The sequence below is a fragment of the Malaya genurostris genome, chromosome 1 (genome assembly GCF_030247185.1).
Source record: "Malaya genurostris strain Urasoe2022 chromosome 1, Malgen_1.1, whole genome shotgun sequence".
NCBI classification, from domain to species: domain Eukaryota; kingdom Metazoa; phylum Arthropoda; class Insecta; order Diptera; family Culicidae; genus Malaya; species Malaya genurostris.
This window is the reverse complement of record NC_080570.1, coordinates 129,937,785-129,960,654: the sequence shown is the minus strand read 5'-3', so window position 1 is coordinate 129,960,654 and position 22,870 is coordinate 129,937,785. Positions and strand designations below refer to the sequence as shown.

The 22,870-nt window shown below is 36.2% G+C and overlaps 1 protein-coding gene across 4 annotated transcripts in view; it reads left to right on the top strand.

Moving 5' to 3' along the window:
• The first annotated feature begins 16,224 nt into the window (after nt 1-16,224).
• Nucleotides 16,225-22,870, top strand: part of LOC131425766 (uncharacterized) — a 35,563-nt gene continuing 28,917 nt past the window's right edge. For 2 of the 4 annotated variants that reach the window (XM_058587909.1, XM_058587907.1), the window contains exon 1: nt 16,225-16,414. The gene's annotated coding sequence lies outside the window, so the exon portion shown is untranslated. Of the gene's footprint in view, nt 16,654-22,870 lie in introns of all 4 variants that reach the window. The other 2 variants (XM_058587906.1, XM_058587910.1) reach the window with 2 other exon arrangements.

Sequence of the window (22,870 nt, the reverse complement as noted above, 5' to 3'; positions counted from 1 at the left end):
TTCAATTAATTTTCTCGGAAAATTTCTTTTCTACAAATTCAGATTCATACGAAAAGTCGTATGCTCCCAAACAAAGTTCCTGCATTATGTTTGGTTCCGACCTCTGGTTTCGGAACTACAGGATGATATGTGAAACGAAATCAAAATTGTGTAACTCATTTTTCTTGAAGATGGCTGAACCGATCTAAGATGCAAATGAAATCTAAGAATCATCTAAGATTCAAATGAAAAGTTTCAAAGTTCTATAAAACATCTTGCTTTTCAGTCAAATCCAACTTCCGGTTTCGGGGATTGTATAAAAATGTCTATTCCACATAATTTAATCAGGTTTATCGGGTTAGCAGATTTGGATAGTCGATAAAAAAATTAACTTTTTTCAGTTTTAGTGGTATTCAGTTGTCGATCAGAAGGCACCTAAAAATTTAATTCGTGCTATGATCTCTCAAAGATGTCTTAACTGATTTTCAAATGTTTTGAAACAAATGTAAAGTGTACAGCTACTCAGGTGAATTTATCTGACTTCGGCCATACCGCTTTTAGAATTCCGGTTCCAGTATAAAATCGTTTCTCAAAGCTCAATCGTTTTCTCAAAAAAAGCCTAATCAAATTTCAGAAACAAAAATTTTAATTAAAACAAACTTATATACAAAAATTAATTATTTTATCCAATTATGACTTCCGGTTCTCGAATTACATGATGATGAATTTTTAAAATTCAAACCGATATAGAAGATGACAATCCCGAAAAGCTTCAAAGTTGAACTCAAAACTGTTGTAATTTATTCGTCATATGGCCATACGAATCGGTTTGGGTTATGCTGGTTCCGGAATACCGGCTCTGGAAGTACCTTAAATTACCGTAAACTCTAGAGTGGAACTTACATATCATGGCATGTTTAATCGATTATCACACTTCTAGATTCAAATTCGATCCGATTTGCAGTTTCGACATTACAGAGTAATGAGTGATTAAAATCTCAAATTGTCGCTTAAAACGAGGGTCATTAAAATAATGTCATGAAAACTTAAACACCGAAGAATATTCATGCAAAAAACACATGCGGATTGATAAAAATAGGTATCATCTCACTGCTAGGTGGATTAAACACGTTTTTTCTGATATTTTCGATTTTTTGTGTATGTTTGACTTCTGTGCATCACAACAACAGCGTGCTGATTTCAGTGATTATTGAGTGTTTTTGTTTACGTGAAGGAGACGTTTATTGCGTCTCGAAAATGAATCGGGGCTATAAAAAAAAAGTGGGGCTAAGATTCGAAAAACATACCTGAGTATTGCGATCAATATTCCTATTCTGTTTTATATCCCTTATTAAATTTAGATTTACTATAAATTCAGACAAAAGGTCAATTATATGTAGCGAAGCAATCAAAAAGTCTATAATAAAAACTCTAAAGTCGCTTTCTGCATAAACTATTTGGTACAGTAGGCAGGCGCGTACACAGGGGGGGGGGGGTTTAGGGGTTCAAACCCCCCCCGAAACAAAAAATTATAACCCATGGGAAACATTGTGATATAAATTGTACATGTGTTGATTTATCACCATGTTCTAAAACCCCCCCCCCCCGAAAATTTTCTCTGGCTACGCGCCTGACAGTAGGGTGTCAAGTTTCGACAATGTTTAGTTTTCTTTGCATTCATTGAAACATCTTGAAATTTGACTCATTACTGTATATGTTTTGAGTGAAACCAAATATATTATATACCAATATTGATCACTCCAGGGAATTCAATACAAATCGAAAAAGACATCATCTCGCGACGGAGAAGGTTACTATTTCAATATTGTTTAATAGTTTGCGTTTTGCATGTAGCAAAATCAGAAATGTCAAAACTAATTGAGCATGATGCCCACTTATAGGTGGGAACTTTTCTAAATTTTAAGTGTTTTCACCTTTCTCGTATAGAAAGGTTATGCAATCACTGTGAAAACCGATTTTCGAACCGAGGCCCGGAGGGCCGAATGTCATATACCATTCGACTCAGTTCGTCGAGTACGCAAAATGTCTGTGTGTGTGTGTATGTGTGTATATGTGTGTGCGATTATAGCGACTTTTCGATACCATTTTTGTAGTACGATTTGTCCTTTGCCTCAAAATAGGCCTCAGTTTCAGCGATTACCTCTTCATCGCTTCTAAATTTTTTACCAGCGAGCATTCTCTTGAGGTCTGAGAACAGGAAAAGTCACTGGGGGCCAAATCTGGAGAATACAGTGGATGAGGGAGCAATTCGAAGCCCAATTCGTTCAATTCCAGCATGGTTTTCATCGACTTGTGATACGGTGCATTGTCTTGATGAAACAAAACTTTTTTCTTCATTAAATGAGGCCGTTGTTTTGAAATTTCGTCCTTCAAACGCTCTAATAACGCTATATAATAGTCACTGTTGATGGTTTTTCCCTTTTCAAGGTAGTCGATGAAAATTATGCCATGCGAATTCCAAAATACAGACGCCATAACCTTACCGGTCGATTGTTGAGTCTTTCCACGCTTTGGGTTCGGTTCATCGCGTGCAGTCCACTCAGCTGACTGTCGATTGGACTCCGGAGTGAAGTGATGGAGCCATGTTTCGTCCATTGTTATATATCGATGAAAAAAATCGGTTTTATTTCGATATAACAGCTCCAAACACTGCTCAGAATCATCAATTCGTTGTTGTTTTTGATCGATTGTGAGCTCACACGGCACCCATTTTGCACAAAGCTTTCTCATATCCAATTATTCGTGAATAATATGTCTAACACGTTCCTTTGATATCTTTAGGATGTCAGCTATTTCGATCAACTTCACTTTACGGTCATTGAAAATCATTTTGTGGATTTTTTTTTCACGTTTTCATCGGTAACAGCCTCTTTTGGACGTCCACTGCGTTCATCGTCTTCGGTGCTCATATGACCAGTACGAAATTTTGTAAACCACTTACGAATTGTTGCTTCGCCCGGTGCAGAGTCTGGATAACACTCATCAAGCCATTTTGCGATATCGGCGGCACTTTTTTTCATCAAAAAGTAGTGTTTCATCAACACACGAAATTCCTTTTATTCCATTTTTTTCACAATAACAAAAGTAGCTTCACTCAAAATGCAATATCTCACAAACTAATAATCAGACAGCTGTCAAATTTATACACGTATCTTTTGAAGGTTGGTACTAACTGAAAATGGTATGGATTTAATTCTAGTGGCGCCCTTTCATAGAAACGATACGAACTTTTCAGCCGATCTGTTATGTGTGTATGTGCGTATGTGCGTATGTGTGTATGTAACGTTTTTTGCACTAGCTTTTCTCGGAGATGGCTGAACCGATTTTCACAAACTTACTGAAAGGTCTTGTGGTCCCATATAAAATTCCTGAATATTATTTGGATCCGACTTCCAGTTCGGGAGTTATGGGGTGAAATGTGCAAAAAAAAAGAAAATATGTGTTCTAACTTTTCTCATAGATGACGCGACCGATTTTCACAAACTTAGGTTCAAATGAAAGGTCCTGGGGTCCCATAAGTAATTCCTGAATTTCATGCGGATCTGGAAATATAGGGTAAATTGAGTTAAAAATTATACACCATCCCTGAAAATGGGGAAAAACCTTAAAAAAATTTCTAAATCGACCTCAAATCTTTTCCAATTGATAGTTTTTATCAGTAGTCGATCAAACAAACCGGATCCATAGTACTAGCCATGCAATGATTCTGTACACTAAGAATCGGCTGCGAAGTCTGTTGAAACAGAAAGGCCAAATTCCACAAAAGGAATGTAATGCCAGGACTTTGCTTTTTCTCTCTCTCTCTCAGTGCATATGGAGAAATGTTTTAAATATTTGGGGTTATTTGATTCAGTGTACTGATTTGAGAAGCTGTCATATGTGTATAAAAAAATTGTGGTGTATTAGTAACCTTTTTTACCACCGCAATGTTACTGTGATGTCCCTCGTGAACTGCAAAAGTGATCCATATTGATATTGCGCATTTCATACTTGATTAGACTCCTGCGAAATAAATATTTGCACAGTCCGTTTCCCGCAGTACACACATACAAATAAGTCTAGTATATGAAAACTAGTGATGCCTATTATGCAGATTTATACCTGAATTTACAGATTTCTGATTGACGCCGTAGATATTCAAGGATTGTACTCATTATCAAATGTTAAATGGACATTTTGGAAATTTACGTCTTTAGATCATTTAGCTTTCATTTTGCACGATAAAATGCGATAATTTTTCCAATTGTCACTGCAACAATTTAATAGCACATACTTTTTTAAACCTGCTTAAAAATTTAACCTGGCATCCCTGATGTGCACGGCATATTGCATTTCTTGATAAACATTAGAAAAGGTCCCAAGTGCAAATGACAGTTTCTCTTTCTTTACTTTAATTTCTCTTTCAATTACTTATTATTCCTGTATTTTTCAACAAATTCATAAGTGCAGATCAAAAGTTGATGGTTTCAGTCATCATTCTAAGTGTTAGAGAGAGAGAGGGATTGCCGATAGACACGTACTAATCAAAATAGAGAGAGTAAACAAAGAGAAACTGTCATTTGAACTTAGCACCTTTTCTAGTGTATGTCTTCATTTGTACTAATATTAGTGTGTGAACAAAAAATTCCTGTCAGAATTTTTAGAGCTAGAGTCTAAAAATAAATTCGTAACATTGGCAATATATAATATATTTGGTGAAACTTTATAGTCTCGTTTAAACCCGCGGTTTCCGGAATAATGGATTTTGGGTTGGTCACTTCATCGCAATTTGATACGATTTCTTTTTCTATTTCCAAAAAGTTTTCGTTTAGCATTGGTCTCCCTACTATATTCCAATGCTGACTCAAAAATATACAGGACTTTTACATGGACAGCGCTTCGGTTCAATGGCCACCAAAAATTTTTCCAGGTCAGGACTCGAACATATGGCATTTGGTTTGTATGGAATCATAAGACCTTTAATTTAAATTTTAAATTGTATTTTTATATAAGTTGTGAAAAATTTGTGTCTTAGTACAGTAGAGTTCTTATGCTCCTTGTATCGCCACTTTAAATGACGGTTCAAAAATTTTAAGTTCGTCACCTTATAATACCGGAAACAGTAGTCGAATCCGGATTAAACTTAGAATGCTTTGCTTATAATACTGTAAGACCTTAGACCTAAGAGGTTGGATTTTTTTTACTCTACTAATTTTATAACTCCGGAGCCGCAAGTCGGATCGTAACAAGGAATTTTATATGGTGTTTTAACATCTTTCATTTAAATATAAGTTTGTTAAAATCTGCCCCACCATCAACGAAAAGTTAGAACATAATTGTACACGTATCACCCTATAATTCCGGAACCGGAAGCCATTTAAATATAATTCAGGAATTTGGAATGGGACCGCAGAACTCAAACCTGCCTTTTCAACCATTCCGTGCACGCGCGTTTTACCATTTCCGCCTCCCTGAGCTGGTGTGTGTGTGATGAACAGAGGAGCTGTGAGGCGTCGGGCATTTGGACATGTTCAATATACGCTGTACCAACTCGGTGCTATTGTAGAACTGTGTATATCACAGCTCAGGATGGTGGAAATTGTAAAACGCGTATGCAAGGAAAGCTTCAGAACGCATGTTCGAGTCCTGCCTCTGAGCGTATCTTTTTCCAAAAAAAAAAACTTTTTTCTGTGAGTTTATCACTCATTTGACTTTTCCAATCTCCGTCCACTCAGTCATTGCAAAGTCTGAATTTGATTATGACGATTTTGCGGCAATCCAACTAAAAATCAATGAGTTTCAAAAAACAAAAAACGAAACCCGTCGAGATGTATTCTCAGTTAAATTGTTGATACAGCGAAAAGCACCCTTTAGGAAACTGACTTTCGACGAAATTATATATATAAGTTTGTTACGATTCACTGTTCCGTGCGATTTTACACGCTTAAATTATCACTGTCTGCTACTTTGAAATCTGGCATCCATGATCAATTGCTGGGTTTGATTGCTGGCCTCAATGGCCAGATTATTTTGATTGATATCCTTCCACAAGTACGTGGTAGCTCACATCTAAGCACAATACAATATTCTGTTCCGGAATTATCTTTGTGCAAAACTAAGAAAGACCATGCAATCGGCTCGTGCTTATATAAAATTTGCAAAAAAAAGAAATTAACCTAGCCGCTTTTTCACTACACCTCACTACCAGTAAGGTCGGTTCACAGAACTGCTAAGAAAATTGAAACGCTCCCGCTGAATGGTCTTATCAATTGAAAAACTGATAACGGAGCACCTTTATTAGTAGTTACCTGGGAGCGTTTCTAGGTGTAGGTAAAGGGTCGCGATTCGTTCGAGCAGTCTGAGTTCCCTATCGTTGCACGGATCTTCGCTGGTGTAGTGTGAGGAATTGTTATCAATTTTTTGAGTGATGTTGATTATTATTTTTCAACGCTTACAGAGCTGAAATTCGCCAGCTGCATGAATCGTCTCATTGCGTTCGAAGCGAGTGCACTGTTGTAATTTTCAGTACGTTTCCAGTAATGGCCAACGGCATTGGGGTTTGTTGACATATTGGTCCTCTAATTTTACGAGAATGGATGACAATCAGCCAGATCCAAAATCGCGCGGTGATGTCACGGAACGTCCGGAGGTAAGTACCTAATTGCGTTCTAAGTGATCAGATACGTGGCGTAGTTTGTAAGATGTAAGCACTTGTAAACGACGTTGCAGGAAAAGTTTGCAATTACTCTCTGGTGTAGATATAAGGAAGAGAAGTTTGTAATTTGTTATTTTCTGTCTAAATATTTAAGTAGAAGTCTGCTTTTTTATATATGTTATCGCCCATCAAATCTCATCAGTATAATCAATCCTCGACCTGAACAGAATGTCAGTAGAAGAATATACTGTAAATTAGGCTACGAAGTGTATTGTAGTGTATTTTGCCTTCCTGACATAGCGACTTCGTGTAATAATTCGTCAAATAATTGTTATATCAGAAATAGAACTGAACTGATATTATACAATCAGCTTTGGTAAATTATCAACAACACGATTGATGAATCATACTTGCGGCAAGATAGTATTTCTACGCCAGCACTTGAGTCTCATACTGTTTCTGACGTAGTTGATTGGAATCAACTATCAGTGCGACATTATACCGTTCAAAAGGGGCCGGGGAGTCATGATGGTATGTCAATTAAGAAGCTCTATTTTAAAGCAAGGTCCAGTGTACATCTAAATATAATGTTGAAAACTTGAATTGTCATTTTAACTCAATTGGATTTTGAAAGAGCGATTGACTGCAAGCAGAGATGGCATTTCACCAGAGTTATACACGCTAGAGTCAGATTTTTGCCACACCGAGGATGAAAAAAACGAAGCACCGCACAAAGAGGAAAGCGCACTTCTTCTCAGTGTCGAATAGACAGCATTTGAGTGTGTGCTTGTGGTTAAAGCAGCTGGCGCGAGTGAAACACATTCTCTTCGCATGAATCGCTCACACGCGCTCTCGTCTAAATACACCCAAGTGACCACTGGCGCGTGATTGTGAGCGAACACTTCTGTGAACTTCAATTAATAGAGAGTAGATCGGGCCTTGCTATGAAAAATTTGCAAGGAAAACCGAAAATTTTACGATAAATTGTTTTATTTTGCTGATTCATCTACGAAAACCATACAGCAGAGTGCTCACCGGCGTGTACACCTCTGTGAAAGTATCTGCATCCTCCTCAGAGAATTTATTAGCTAATGCTCTAGCACTTTGGTGCGATTCAGTGGAAGAGGTAAAAGGAAATAAACAAACGCACTCATGATGCGTGCACACTTACACAACAGTGGTGTATAAATGTGAAAGAGAAGAGCTCTCGTTGAAGTTGTCAGTGCGAGGGGAGAAATTTTGCTTGCTCTTCGTCACACAGAGGAGATAGACATCTCTGACTGCAAGTAACAACATCAGTTGTCAATTAACATGCAACAAAAGTTCAGTACCTGCTCTACGTTTAACGATTTGGATCATAGTTCGTTAAACGGGTTATGCCATAACTTATGTAATGTTAACGGAATTATTTTTATCATCTTTTGTTCAGAATAATAGCTTATTGATTACCACTAGCGAAACGGTTCCTAATCGGTACTAATTCCGAATCCCATCGCATCTTGTTCAAACCCCAAAATTTATTCATGACTTAAAAGAAAACAGATTATATAACATTTTCGAATCAATAGTTTTTGTAAAAAAAATATTATCGATTAATTAAAATGATCTTAATGCGTTATACTGATTCAAATAGATGACACTTAGATGGCGCACCAGGTGAAATTCGTTTTTCGTTAGGTTGCCAATACCCGCCGTCGGGTAAGAGTTAGATAACTAAGGGTCAAAACGTGAAATAACTAAGCGTTCACAAGTTTCAATCTCATGTCTCCCCGTGAGTCTATGATAACATTTGGTCGAACGAACAACGTCGACTGGGTGCTATCGCCTTCTGCGTTAGTAGCAAAATGAGAGGGTGCGAATTACTTTGTATCACTCATTTGAAACGCAAAAAAACATTAAACATCATTCAAAAGATCAAATACTTCTGCTTGACGTCCTATTGCTGAACAAAATTTAGACATAGACATATTTAAACTGCCTACTGTGGTTTAAAATTGGCTTTAATTTATCCAGACACTGTAAACTTGCTTTCGTAGAAACCGTTAGTAACATTCCTTGTAATAGATTAGCATGTTTCATCTCATCCCTAATATATTCGACATATAAAATAAAATACGTCTTATGAACAAGGCTAACTGTTTGGGTATAAATAATCTTTCTATTCTAATTATTAGTCCGTTATGTAGGAGCGTCTATAAGAAACATATTCAGATGTGTGCAATATCATACTATGTTCCAAGAGTTTAATTGGCTTGGTTCTGAAGACTAAATATTTGTAAGAAATAGGACATTGGATGTAAACTAAAGTATTGATAAGATTGAAAAAGCGTATATAAGAAACTGAATAACGTAAACTAAATACGCGTCGATTGCTTGCCATTTGCAGCAAATCGAAAGTCTTAATGTAATGTTTGCATTGAGGCGGGGCTGGTCAATGTAACGGTACCCTCGGAACACGATCTGTTCTGTGTATAAAAATGGGTCATCAAAATTTGATTGAGTTTACACCTCCCGGAGTCCTGGACTATAGTTATAATTTGCTTGTATAAACAAAACACGTGGCAAAACATGTTTTGTATATGCATTAAGCTGACCTGAGACCCGACTAGAAAACAAACTCGATGGACTCAAGTCAGGATCGGATGTAGAAAAATATTGTTAGTCGAGTTCAGGGATGTTTCGGCTTGAGTTCGGGTAAAAGATTTTTAATTTTAATCGCGTGCGACATTCTGTAGTATACTCAAGTCTCTTTTTTATGCGGTTTTTCATACGGTTTTTTTGCGACTTTTTTATACGAATTTCAAATAAAATGTAGTTTATTTTCGAATAAACAGTTGAAGCCTCTAATCGAAAAAATGGATATTGTGCTTGTACTAATCTCTTTAGTCGACTGTTGAATACAAAGGATAACGTTGAAATCGATGTCACTTATTTTGACACAGTCCAAGATCGTTCTGTCTGTTGGTTGGAAAACACTCATCTAGATAGCACGTAATTCGAAAAAAATGCCTTCTTACATTGATTTAAAAAAAAACCTATCGGTTTTTCATTGTGGGTTATTGCTGTTATTATTGGTAATCTAACACAAAACTAATTTTATCTGGTAAAGCAAAGTCTTGGCATTACATTCCTTTTAAAGAATTTGGCCTTTCTGTTAGGATGAGATGTTATGAGCTACAGAACATAAAGTTTCGCTGTGAGTTAAACTAAGGATCACTGAACTAAACGAGATAGAACCGGTTCATTCGAAAATAATCAAATATAAATTCAAATAAGCTAACAATCGTCTTTTGCTATTATTGTCAAAGCATCTCAGCTAAGAACTAATTAGTTGTCAATAAAAATAATTCCACATTTATTTCTCGGTAGCCAGCTGCCTAGAGCAAAGCAAAGTCTTGGCCTTACATTCCATTTGTGGAATTTGGCCTTTCTGTTTCAACAGACTTCGCAGCCGATTCTTAGTGTACAGAATCATTGCATGGCTAGTACTATGGATCCTACTGACACTAAGAATCCTTCCAGGTCGGAGCTCGAACATACGACAACTGGCTTGTAAGACCAGCGTCCAATGCATTGAACCGCCAATCTGGTACACCATCTTAATAATATTTGTATGATGAGGATTTCTAACTAATATCATTTTAATAAATCATTAATATTTTAGGATCTTTTTCAACCACTGTTGGTTCAAAACTGTTAGAAAATTAGTTTTATTTCATTCTATAAATAATTTTTAGATGTTGAACAAGACTTGGTGTCTATCTTGCAGATCCGGATCAGTACCGGTTTGTGTGAGGTTATGAATACTAGAGAAATGGATAAAATGGTTACTAAAATTTGTAACTCATCTTAATATCACGAGTTGGGTTACGTTTGCGAATTAGTGTGGTATTATAATTGACATTTTATAAAGTTTTCCACTAATAAAATTATTCAAAATTGATGAACAATAAACTTTTGCTGATTCAGAAACCGTTTCGAAATATTTTCATTGGCACTAACACAATCTTGGTTTTGACAAAATAAAAATGACAAAAGCTGAATATTCTAACTCAAATATATTCTTTTCGCTCAAAAACATGGTATAACACCTAATAGAACGTCAGATCGCCCATTATTTCGCAAACGTTAAGTTTAAACCAGGGGTGGAAATAAGCAAATTTTTCGATTCACAGTAAATAAAAATGGTCAGTATTATCTTTTCATATCGCATATTTATTGTAGATATTTTAATGAATTTTGAAATTAATGATTTTTGATAAGATGTATTTTGGTTTTACTTAGAATTTAAAAAAGGTCTTCAATTTCATTTCCCACAATTTAAATCATAATCGAAATTTTAATTTTGTTTCCAAATTTTTTAATTCACGGTGTTCGGTTTTTTGATTACAATCGGAAATCTTGATTCACATTTTCATGCGTAGAATGGGTTTATTTCCACCTCTGGTTTAAACTACGTGCTGTCAAAATTGGTTCGATTTTCTCTCAACATAAAAAAAACAGGTTTATGTTTAAATACATGGAATCCTTAATTAAAGTCATTCTAGTCAATCTTAAATGGAAAATTGAACTATTTTGTTCAGGCACGTACCCAGAATTTTTTTTCGAAGGGAGTTTCAGAACATGATTAATTTCCATACACATGGAAATATGTATAAAACTACTTGAATTTTTTTTAGATAAAGTCGTTTGTTTAGTATTTTTCACTTTACAATTGACTTAAATATGACAAATATTACTCTAAATCATATTCACAGTTGGCAAAATTTTCTCAGATTTGGACGAAACTTTCTGGGCATGTTGACTTTGTCTTAAAATGTCATATTGAATATTTTGTTTTTCCATAATTGATCTAGACTGTCTTTTAATAAGGGCTGAAATCATTTAATAATCATCAAATGATAAAGACAAAAAAATCAGTCGAAACCTTTCATATCGAGTCCTACACGGAGAAAATTGACTGTAATAATTTAAAAAAAGAACAATTTTTTAGATAACATAATTTACGAAAAGAACCATTTTTTAGATAACAAAAATTATACAGTATCTGTTTATTGGAAGCTAAACTAAAACGGAAAGTGTTTATCATCCAAGAACTTAATGAATTTCAATTTGAGAAAAGACTTCACAGAATACTGGTTGCCCGACAATTGCAAAACGTGTCTGTAAATGTAATGTACTCTAATGTACGATTAAATGCGAGGGAACTCATGGATTGAGTTTTTGACATAATTTATGAATTTGAGTAATCGTAACTCAAACCATGAGCTATGCTCAAAGAGCCTGTATGACGGGGCAAGATAACTGTCTTCTTTGAATTGCTTCTTCTTATTGTTCTGGATCCCTATTGTGCACGCAGGGAAAAAAATTAAAAATATATTGATTTGGGTTTCACACAACGAAATCTTTTTATTGAAATAGTAACAAAAGCATATCTGTGTTGACATAGTAAATATTGCTGCTTGAAACTACAAAACATGATAATCATATTTTTCCGATTGATTAGTTTGTTTCAATCAATACCTTGATAAAATAACAAATATTTTACTTGTGCGATCCCGTCAATTTCTTGACAAACCGTTTCACAGTAAATTCAATTGGAAAAATTAGTTTCAAATGAATGAACTCTAGTTAAAGGGCATAATTGTAGCGTTTTAAATTTACAAACATTTCAGTTGGAATAAATGATCTTAAATTCAGCTATTCCACCTAACGCTTTTGTTTGTAATAATCATACATTCTAGTTTGTTTCTAGAATAAAATGATTTCTTTCAAAATAAATTGCACGGTAATTTTCGATACTACTGTTATTTAAATTTACAGCTTTTGAATAATGCATTAGCACTTTTGTCAAGACGATTGAATTATGCACATTCCACAATCCTACCCTGGTATCTTAATTAGTATCCAAGGATTTGGTGCTTTAACAGTCCGGTCAAGATCTTTGCTTAAAATTATTTAAGTTATAATCTGTTGAACTACAATTCTGCATTTGCGGTTGAAAAACGAAGCCTTGCACTTCAAATTCACTTTATTTACAGATTATATCAAAATGCAATCAACTAAGAACACTTCCCAGGGAACCAGAAAGCACTAATAATAGAATTAAAATAGCCTTTTATGAACACCAAAAATGCTTATAGCTCTACAGCCCATCTGTTTGAAATCTTTCAGAATGCATACCAGCCATAAATAAGCATTATCTTTGAATAGCCGTATATGTTGCCTTAATTCAGTCTCAAGTGCGATTGAAAAGCCAACTAGCGATTATTTGCTGTCATAATGCGGCAATAGTATATGGGCTATCGGGGTTACCTTCTCTCACATCAAAAACAAAACAAATCATTGCTTTTTATTTTATCCTGCAGCAGGGAAATGTTTAAAAACAAAATCTGTGCTGTTCAGTATAGTTTCAGTACAAGCAGAGAAAAAAATTGTAAAAATAACCAAATTTGGGTTTCAACCCACGAATATTTTTGTTGAAATAGTGACAAAAGAAAATCTGGTTTGATATTGCAAATATTGCTACTTGAAACTACAAAACATGATATATTTCGCGATGGATTAGTTTGTTTCAATCAATAGTTTGATAAGAATAACAAATATTTTACTTGTGCGTTCCTGTCAATCTCTTGACAAACAATTTCACAGTTAATTCAATTTAAAAAATAGTTTTAAATGAAACGAACTCGAGTTAAAGTCAATTATTGTAACGCTTTTAATTCACAAAACCTTTTAGTTGAAATAAATTCTAAGGAAATTAGTTATTTCAACTAACGCTTTTGATTGTTGAAACCATACATATTTGTTTGATTTTAGAAATAAAATGATTTCTTTCAAACTAATTTATAAAGTAGTGTTTGATACTAATTTTATTTGTTTTCTAATATATAATTTTTTTAAATTTTGCTTTGATCGAATTATTTACATACAACGATCAAGCCATGATTTTTTAAATTTTATATAGCATCCAACGATTCGGTGCTCCATCAGTAAAAATAGAGATCCTTCATGAAATATTTTTGGCAAAGAAAATGTGTTATGTAATGTTATGCAATTTAAAAAAAAAATATTCCCAATTATCGATACATACGCTTGAATTATTGGAAATACCTAGGAAATTAAAGAAGCAAATAAATGTTACTTCTAAAACTTGTAAAAAACTTCATCCGTGGGAGATAAAAGAATGCCTTGGATTATTTTCGCTGGAAAAATGCTCTTGTTTATTAGAAATAAAACTATTACGATTCATTTGAACAGTAAACTTAGCTATATCAGTGCACAAATAAGATCATAGATAAATTGAACCTATTTCTTTTTTGAAATAAAGATACAGCAGGGTTGAGTCAACACGGATATTTCGATAACGTCAATTCAACTTTGGTTGACATGCAATAAATAATTAGTTTATTTCAACAGAAAAATCATCGGGAGCAACTAAATTTCTCGTTTAATTAAACCAAAATTTAGATTCAAATCAAACAGTGAGTATTTTTTTTATATTTAAGGGAGAAATTGGTTCAAAACAATCATATTCTAGCTTGGAATGAACATAAATCATTTTAAAAACTCTACTAACTGTTTTGTTGTTTTAAACATGCTCCATTTCTTTGTTAGTAGTCTGCCACATCTATACTGACAATGTTGTTTGTTTAGTGTGACCAGACCTGTGATATCTACTTTGAGCTTCTAAAACCTGGTGAAATTAACAATGGCGTTCGCTACTAACAACAAATGAACGATTTTAACCGAAAATCTGGGATCTGTGTAAATCGACCAGAATTATTTTTTTTACCGTCACTGCTAACCTCAATCGGATGAACACATTTTGACAGTTCAGCAGTACTGTTTGTAAACAGAAATTTCTTTTGTTTGTTTATTGACAAATTGGATCAGACCATTTACGGTCCGTATCGCCTAAATAAAGTTTTAAAACATTTGTTCACGATTGAATACGGTTCGTTTTTGATATTTAATAAATAAAAGTGACTAGTTGCAAAGTGTAAAGATGATTGTTTTAGATGTGCTCTTCGATTTTTGTTTAAGCTTGTTTGTAAACAGTACCGCTGAACTGTCAAGGATGAATACTTGTTGATTTGTGTCGTCACGATAAAAAACCTAATACAGAGATAAACCGTGATTTTGCTTTACGACGACGCATCATCGCACAAGTCAAAGGGCATTCGTGACACGGAGGGAAATCTCCAGACCAAATGAGTATTACAATTTCGATTGCAAGATATAGTGATTTCGAAAAATGTTTTGTTCTCACCGGAAAAAAAGATTCGGAATCTTCTCTGCCTTTGACCGTAAACAAACTAAGTCGAAAATCACTCGTCTAAAAGTAACATGAACGGCACATACAATATTCAAACAATTAACTCCATTCACCAAAGCCTTCCCACGGGTTCCAGACTTGCACTCGTAACATTATCAGCAAATTGCTACTAATTGACAGGCATTCCTCGCACACACACGCACACGCACGTGCAGCCTCTCATGTACTACAGAGTACACATTTGAAACCGCACGCTTACGGTCCATGTTCCGTGAATCATGTTGCTCCGTTTCAAGTTGCACCCATTAACCGGCCACCGTCAGTCGTTTGATGAAAACCGTGAATAAAGACGCATATTGTGCATTATTACTAAGTATTCAGCTCGCACTATTCCACCATTGCCAGTGAATTTGTTGTACATTTTCCACAACAACCGGCAGGGGCAGGGACAGGCTTTGAAGCGACGTTTTAAATTAACCCCAGCGACCGAGATACGATCGCGATAAATACTTTCCACCGCAGTTCCTAGCGTTCGTTGGCTGAGATGCCGCAGGCTGGTTCACATTAATTTATTAGCCAGCAGCGACGCGGGTCTCTCTTTTATTTCTCTCTCTTTCTGGAAGATGTAATGAAACGGGCCGGGTGGGTGATGTCCAGGTCCCAGGAATGGAAGCACATTTCCTCTACGCAGCAGACTTCCTGGCGTTGCAGGGAAGTGGATCTGTCCACGGACTGTGCGAGTAGATTTCTTGAACAAATTTTTTATGTCAACACACAGTCGCAAAATCCTGACAATTTACCTCTCCTTGAGCTTCATAACCAAAAGTCACCAATTCGGTACGACTTTGAAACCCGACTACCTACAACTGCGCACCTCTGAATGGATGGTCCTACCAATGGTCACTACGATTGTCGTTCGAAAAGGGGGTAACTCTTCGACAGCAATTGAGATGTTGCATTCATCCTAATAGTCCTACTTGCAACAACAACAAAAAAAAAGCCGTGGCTCCCAGTTTGACTCTCAGTTCAGCCCATCCATCAGTGTCCAGTTCAGTACAGACAGTCAATTGTGATGTCAGTGGAGTCGGGGTTCCGATATCGTCCGCCGGTCTTCCTTCGCTACCGGGGACCACCGCGGCGGCGTCGCTCTATTTGCGCTTTGATATGCCCACTAACTGCGCGCGCCTTCTTGATACGCATTTAGTCAGAACGGAATTGAAAAAGTAAATTTATTAAATTCTCTTGATTGACGCCCGGCTGCAGAACTCGTGTCGTAAGAAGATGATGCTGTTGGCTTAGTCGACGTCGGACAATTTGCGAGTGAGGATGGATTGCGTGAATCGGGAATCGTGGTCCGGCCAGTTCAGTGCAGGCCTAGTCCGCGCTGCGTCAAGTGCGTTTTCTTCTGTGAAGATGGGATGAATCATGGATGTATTGTTTGTGCTGTGACAATCAGGGTGAAAAGTGTCTTCTTCGGAAAAAATCGAAAATTTCAGTGAAGTGTACGGATGTGTGTTCGTTTTGATTGGATTTATTAAAGTTTATACTTGAACCGCTTAAATTTTGCGTTGATAAATATCAGTTCGAACTCATATTTGGAAGGACTTCTAACTAACCTATCGTACAAAGATCAATGATAATTCCAATGCACAGATCCTAAAAAAGGAATCTCCTCCAACGATCGCTTCGAGTAGTGGGCTGATACCAGATCCAGCCAGAACACCGCGTGTTCGCCCTTATGGTATTTTTTGACGAATGACGCAACTACTGGCAGGAATTTCGTGCCTTAAATTTCCCCATTCAAGAGCTTCTTGTCGCTCAGGGCCGTCCGGAAACGGGGTTTCTTTCGATAATCTGCATGGGTAGTTTCGTCAGTGCGGGTGAAGACAAACGCATGAAAAATCAAAAATTTCTGTCCATTTTTTTAATTGCAAACGTTACGATGCAGTTTCTGAAAATTTCACTTGTCAAAGGAAGGAAAATCCTGTTTGGTGACCATATATCGCATTTAATTCAATTTCGCAGGCTGCATTTATATGTTCCAATTATCTGTCAAGCAGATCTGTGCATCTGTGATTCTGTCGACTAACAGAAATACTTTGCGATCTAATGAATCACGGTTCAAGTCGCTGTCGCTGAATTTTTTTTACATTATTTTAAACTTCAAGCCATGATCTTTCTTAATCACAGAAATTTACATGTGCTTGCATATAATTTTGTGTGATCTGCGGCGCTCCATTTATATGCATTATGTAGGGTGTAAAATCACAGGATTTTTTTCGACCAGTAGATATTATATTTTCTATGATTAATCATGACGAAATAGATTAATGGAAAGTCTTACTAAATCTTGAAGGAGTAACGCTCTAATCCAGAGTTGACTGAAGCATAAGCAGCAAAAAGTAATCATTCAAACACTAATGGAGATGAAAGCATGTTAAATCTCAGATGTCGCCAGTGTTGCAAAGCTCGCTCATATTATGCAAATAGTTCTCACTCGTGTGCCATCAATACATCTAAAACTCCCGTGTGAGTGTGCTTGCCATGGTTATTTCCATCCTTTATTTTGTTATCGCAGTGCTCTTCTGTGAGTGGCGATGAAACAACGAGCACTCCTATCGTGCATATTTCACCGCTCATTCTTTCGTTGGCCAACTCGTCGGTGTGCACACTCTTACTTACGCTGTTCCTCATAAATACTCGCACTCTTGTTCCCACTCACAATTTTGCTCCCACTCGTACTCTTATACCGTTTTTTCTATGCGCGGAGGATTAATATGCAATCTGATCAAGTTCGATCATGCTGTGATTAGAAGCAAATATAATGACAATAAAAAAAAACAATAACAAAGCATGCTTCATGCAGCTGTTTCAAAAATATCCATACTTAACTTGAATTTCATACACAGAGGTAACAGGAGCACAGTACTCGGCTACATAATTTGAAATAGAACGAGCTGACTCGCAGCAGTAACCCACTCGCAGTAAGTGTTTACTCCTGCTGACTCTCACTTATCGTATCCAAAAGAAAACACAACTCGTGTTTAAAATGCACCTTTTTGTGAGTGACTCGCTCGAGAATGTGTTGCATGCACTGGGTTCTCGCTCTATTAGCAACACTGGAACCCGTTGTATGTTAATAAAGCTTAAGAAAGTGATAAAGTGCTTTACATAGTTGTGGATGTTAGAACTGACACGAGTCAACACATAACAGGAAATTGGAAAATGGATCCTCTTCGACCACGCCCTTTGTATGTCTTTCACCATTTTACTTCATCAGGTTGCTGGTGAGATATTAATTCTGCACATCTCAAGGGTAGCCCAATGGAAGAGCAGTTTCACGTATTGGATATGATATGTAGGTTATATTTTTCGCACAAGGGGAAATACTTCACTACTGTGATAACGGGATAACAAATTTAAAATCTATAATCTCAAATTAAATATTATAATCCTCAAATAGCATTGAAAAAATCTGAAAAAATTAAAATCTCGAATTTTATAATTTCAAAGTTCCAAATCATAAGTTACTGTCCGCAAAGTTTACGATTACTGAGTATTTCGGCATTACATATCTGGAAATTTTTTTATAATTGGCTGCAAAATCAAAATCAGAGGAAAACGCACTAGATTTTAGTAGAAATTCCAAGTTCGAAGTCCCAAAGTCCCAAAGTCCCAAAGTCCCAAAATCCCAAAGTCCCAAAGTCCCAAAGTCCCAAAGTCCCAAAGTCCCAAAGTCCCAAAGTCCCAAAGTCCCAAAGTCCCAAAGTCCCAAAGTCCCAAAATTCCAAAGTCACAAAGTCTCAAAGTTTCAAAGTTCACTTTGAATTAACTTAAAATATACACTTAAGTATTAATGCAAAATCTCGGCTAAAATTGCCGAAATTTGCACATCACAGAATGTTTCAGCAATCCTAAATTAAATAACTGCTAATTATTGCCGAACTAACTGCCAACGGTAACTGCCAATTGTGAGACTGACAATTTCGTTAATAATAAACTGTTTTCAAAATCGAAGAGAAACCGCGATTTTGACTTATTGACCGATCAGATTTGTACGTCATTTGCCCTAAATCGGTGGTACTTTCTTAAATCGAAAGCATTTTTGCACATTTGACACGGAAATATTTTCTATCGCAACTTTCTAAAATCAATGAAATGATTCTAAACAACTGTTTTCTATGCTTTCGGCCATATTAGATTTGCTATCGGGAACGAATTTGAGCTCACAAAAAACCAACGAGGTCTTCTCGCTCTATACCTATTTCCCGCTCAAGCACTGAGTAGGAGAGTGTATTTGTAATCGCTTGTCACCTTCTCTACTGGTGCCAGTCGCTGGCTAGATATCGTCAGTGACATGAACCCCTATGAAGGGTAAGTTTATCATTCATTTGGATTCTCCAATATATGTTTCTACTCAGTTATGGCAAAAAATGAAGTTACAATCATTTTATCAATATTCAATGAAATAGTCGCCTTCATATAAACTACATCATAAGAAACATCTAAGAAGTTTCTAAAGACTCATGTCGGTTTTATACGTATTCAACTCAACCCGGTCATGTCTCTGACATTACCCAACTGAATTTTTTGATTTCGTTAAACGTTAAACGTAGATTTAATATTTTAAATAGGTTTTTCCTCCAGAGAGTGTACTGGGTACTTAGAAAATAAAACACGTGATTTTACATTTTACAAGATGCACATGAATGGAGCGTTGCAGCTCGAGCAAATTTACGTGTAAGAATATTTAAAATTGTGTCTAAAATTTCAGCACACTAACTTCATTGAAATAAAAAAATAATCGTAACGACCGCCGCGACTTGAACCGAGAATCATTGGATCACAAAATACGTCCGTTTTTCGACTGTGCCACAGATACACACATCTGCTTGGCTGGTAAACGGTGCATTTCAATTTATACAGTCGCGCCTACTAGCCGAGTGCAAGTTACATACGAAACCAGTAAAATTCATGCTAATGTAACATTAAGTCATTACAAATGAAATTTGGCAAATTAGGTCTTTATGAATTACATCGTATGAGGGATCAAGTCAACTGTAAAATTCAATTTCTTTTGGTCTGATCTTTTGTCTGAGACCGTAGATATCACCAAAATCGAAGAAGAATTTAGTATTGAACGAATTCAAGGTTTGCATTTGATCGGTATCTAAACGAATGCAAAAGTTTTGTCCATTCTGTCAGTTTGTTTCAGGGAAATTTCGTCATTTTCATGACAATACTAATAAATTATATTCGATTAAAAAATGTTAATTTTACAGGTGAAATAATTCTACAAACGTTATAATTCATAATTACTTAAATTTTCAAATGACGCAATATTCCAGTCGTACAGAATTTTACAAGTTCCGAATGTAATTTATACTCGGCTACCAAGTGCCGCTGTATGGATTTATATGTATCAATTATTCATCAAGCAGATATGGGGTTCTGTGGCTGAATCGATTGACCGACGTGCTTTGTGAATTGATGATTCTTGGTTCGAGTCGCGCTGTTGCTATCGACCTTTTGTTGTTATACGACGCTTCATTCATGTGTGTCTTATATGATGTAAAATTATAAGATTTTTCCGTACTGTGTGGGTTCATATTTTTGCTTCCATTAACACCCGATGAAAAATAACAGGTAGTATAAGTGAGTTTTACAGATTTTTTTAAGAACCTGTCCATGCCGCACGATGAATGCCGTTATTGCATGTCACTAAGGTTTCAAAACATATATGAAACCATTAAAGTGAGAATATTACTCATCTGCCGGTCATAGCCGACCTACTAATAAAACCCAGCCTCTTCACTGCGCAACGGAAGGCAAATTTCATGGAAATGCCCTTTGAGGTTACGCGTTCGTCTGATTGAATCAATTAAATATGCCTTGTCGCATCGAGTCAACCGACGTGTGGTTGGGTGCTTTTCGTTGTTTGACTGAAGGGTACATGGAATTATTTTATTTGATTAATTTCTCAATCCAGTGACGAAACTTTTACAGAGATATTCATCAAACCATTGCAACAGTTGTTTATTTCAACTGAAAGTTTTCGCTAATTAATCGTCAACTGAAATTGCATTGAGATGGTAGTGGAGCAATTATAGAACCAACCAATAAAAATTAGTACTTCAAATTGATACCAACTTGGCAATCATCAATCACCACAAACTGTCCCTTTAATGAAGTGATAATGAGCCAACCGCAGAACTAAGGGAACCAACCGATTCCGTAGGCCTTATGGGCCTTGGTGGGTTCAAGTTGCTACACGGCGGTGGAATACTATTGTTTTCACTTTCAAGCAATCATTATTGCCTGAAACTCCCCCTCACCACCCCACCTCACTCGGTACCACTGGCGTGTGAAATCGAGTACAAATGGCGCACCGCTTGGCGCATTAAGAGTGAAAGCGTTTGGTAGTTTTCCAACCGCAAACCACCGTAAGCTTGTTAATTCTACCGTCAATCCAAGCAGCCACCGGCAGACGGTGAGTGACAGCAACGCCACCACCACCGCCGTGGTGGCCGACGATCTGAAGCAGTTATGTTTTCGTTGTATTGTATTATAGTTTTTTTTTATCATTGCAAGATTTTTATTAAAGGTAGACTAGCGCATTATAGTTACTTAAAAATACATTCGTCTACATAATGTGAAGCTACTTCTTTGCTGCACTGAAACGCTTCCTACATGGGTAACAATTAGTAACTTTACCCTGGCATCGAAACGATTTTATTAACTCAAACACAACTGAAGCGGTTCGCGCGCAAAAAAAATAGTAGGATGCGCATATAAAACTCCGACACAACGAACCTCATTCATAGTGAGTCTGACGAATGCAACATCATGGTTCGGTTTACTGTTTTATGAATGGAGATCTGCAATTCAAGATCGGACCGATAATGGATGGGTTATGCAGCTGACGAAGCTAACAAGCCCTTCACCATCATGCTCCGGTTCCACACTCCGCGCGAAACTAACCTAAAAATGTACTTGTTATGTCCTCTAGCAAAGTAAGATATTTTTCTCATTTGGTCGACATACTGTTTAGTGACAGCGACGATGCGTAGTAAAATGTAGGAATGCTACATTTCGAATCTAGGATTCCTAGATTTAATCATTTGAAATACAGTAAGCTTTTGAACTAATAAGTTCACAGTGACCAGCTTCGCACTCAATAATCACCACACCGACTTATGACCTACACGAAGAGTATGCAATTTCGTAAGATGGCATCTCGAATGAAATCGTTTGACAGTTACCGGTGATCTGTTTATATTTTAATTCAAGTTTTGGAAGTTGACTCCATGAATAAGCTAGTAATAAATTAATTTCAATTCAAATTAGGTTTTGCACGATGACCACTCGAATGAACTACCGATGAACTGCCGATGAATCAATTTCATCTTTTGACAGCTATCAATGGTTTGTTTACACACGGAACGACCGTGCTCTGCGCTTAATTCGTATTACTGTTTTTGAATTAGTTGATTTTAACAACCAAATTTCCAAAATTACTATGAAATTAGTTAAAATTGAGAATTTACTTTGCTGAAAAAAACTCTTATTTTTAAAGAATGTGTTTAGTTGGCGAATATCCTTGACACAAACCAGCCAAATTTTAATCCAAACACGAAATTCTCATTGGCAACTAATTTTGTTATTAAAATTAGGAAATTTGTTTCTATTTATCTATCACCATCATTGCTGAAGGACAGCACATGGAAAACAAAAATGAAACTGGTTTTATTAACAAGTTTATTAGCTAAAAACTCATGAGAAGTGTCAAAGCAAAATAATCCATTGAAAAGCTTAAAAGGACAGTCTTGTTGAAACTGCTTGCAAATTTTTTAATGTTTTCCGCATGTGCTACGATATATCCATATTTCAATTTCTAAACCGATGTGTAAAAATGCCGTAAACTGTTAGTGGAAAGCGTATTTATTCAGAATTTGTGC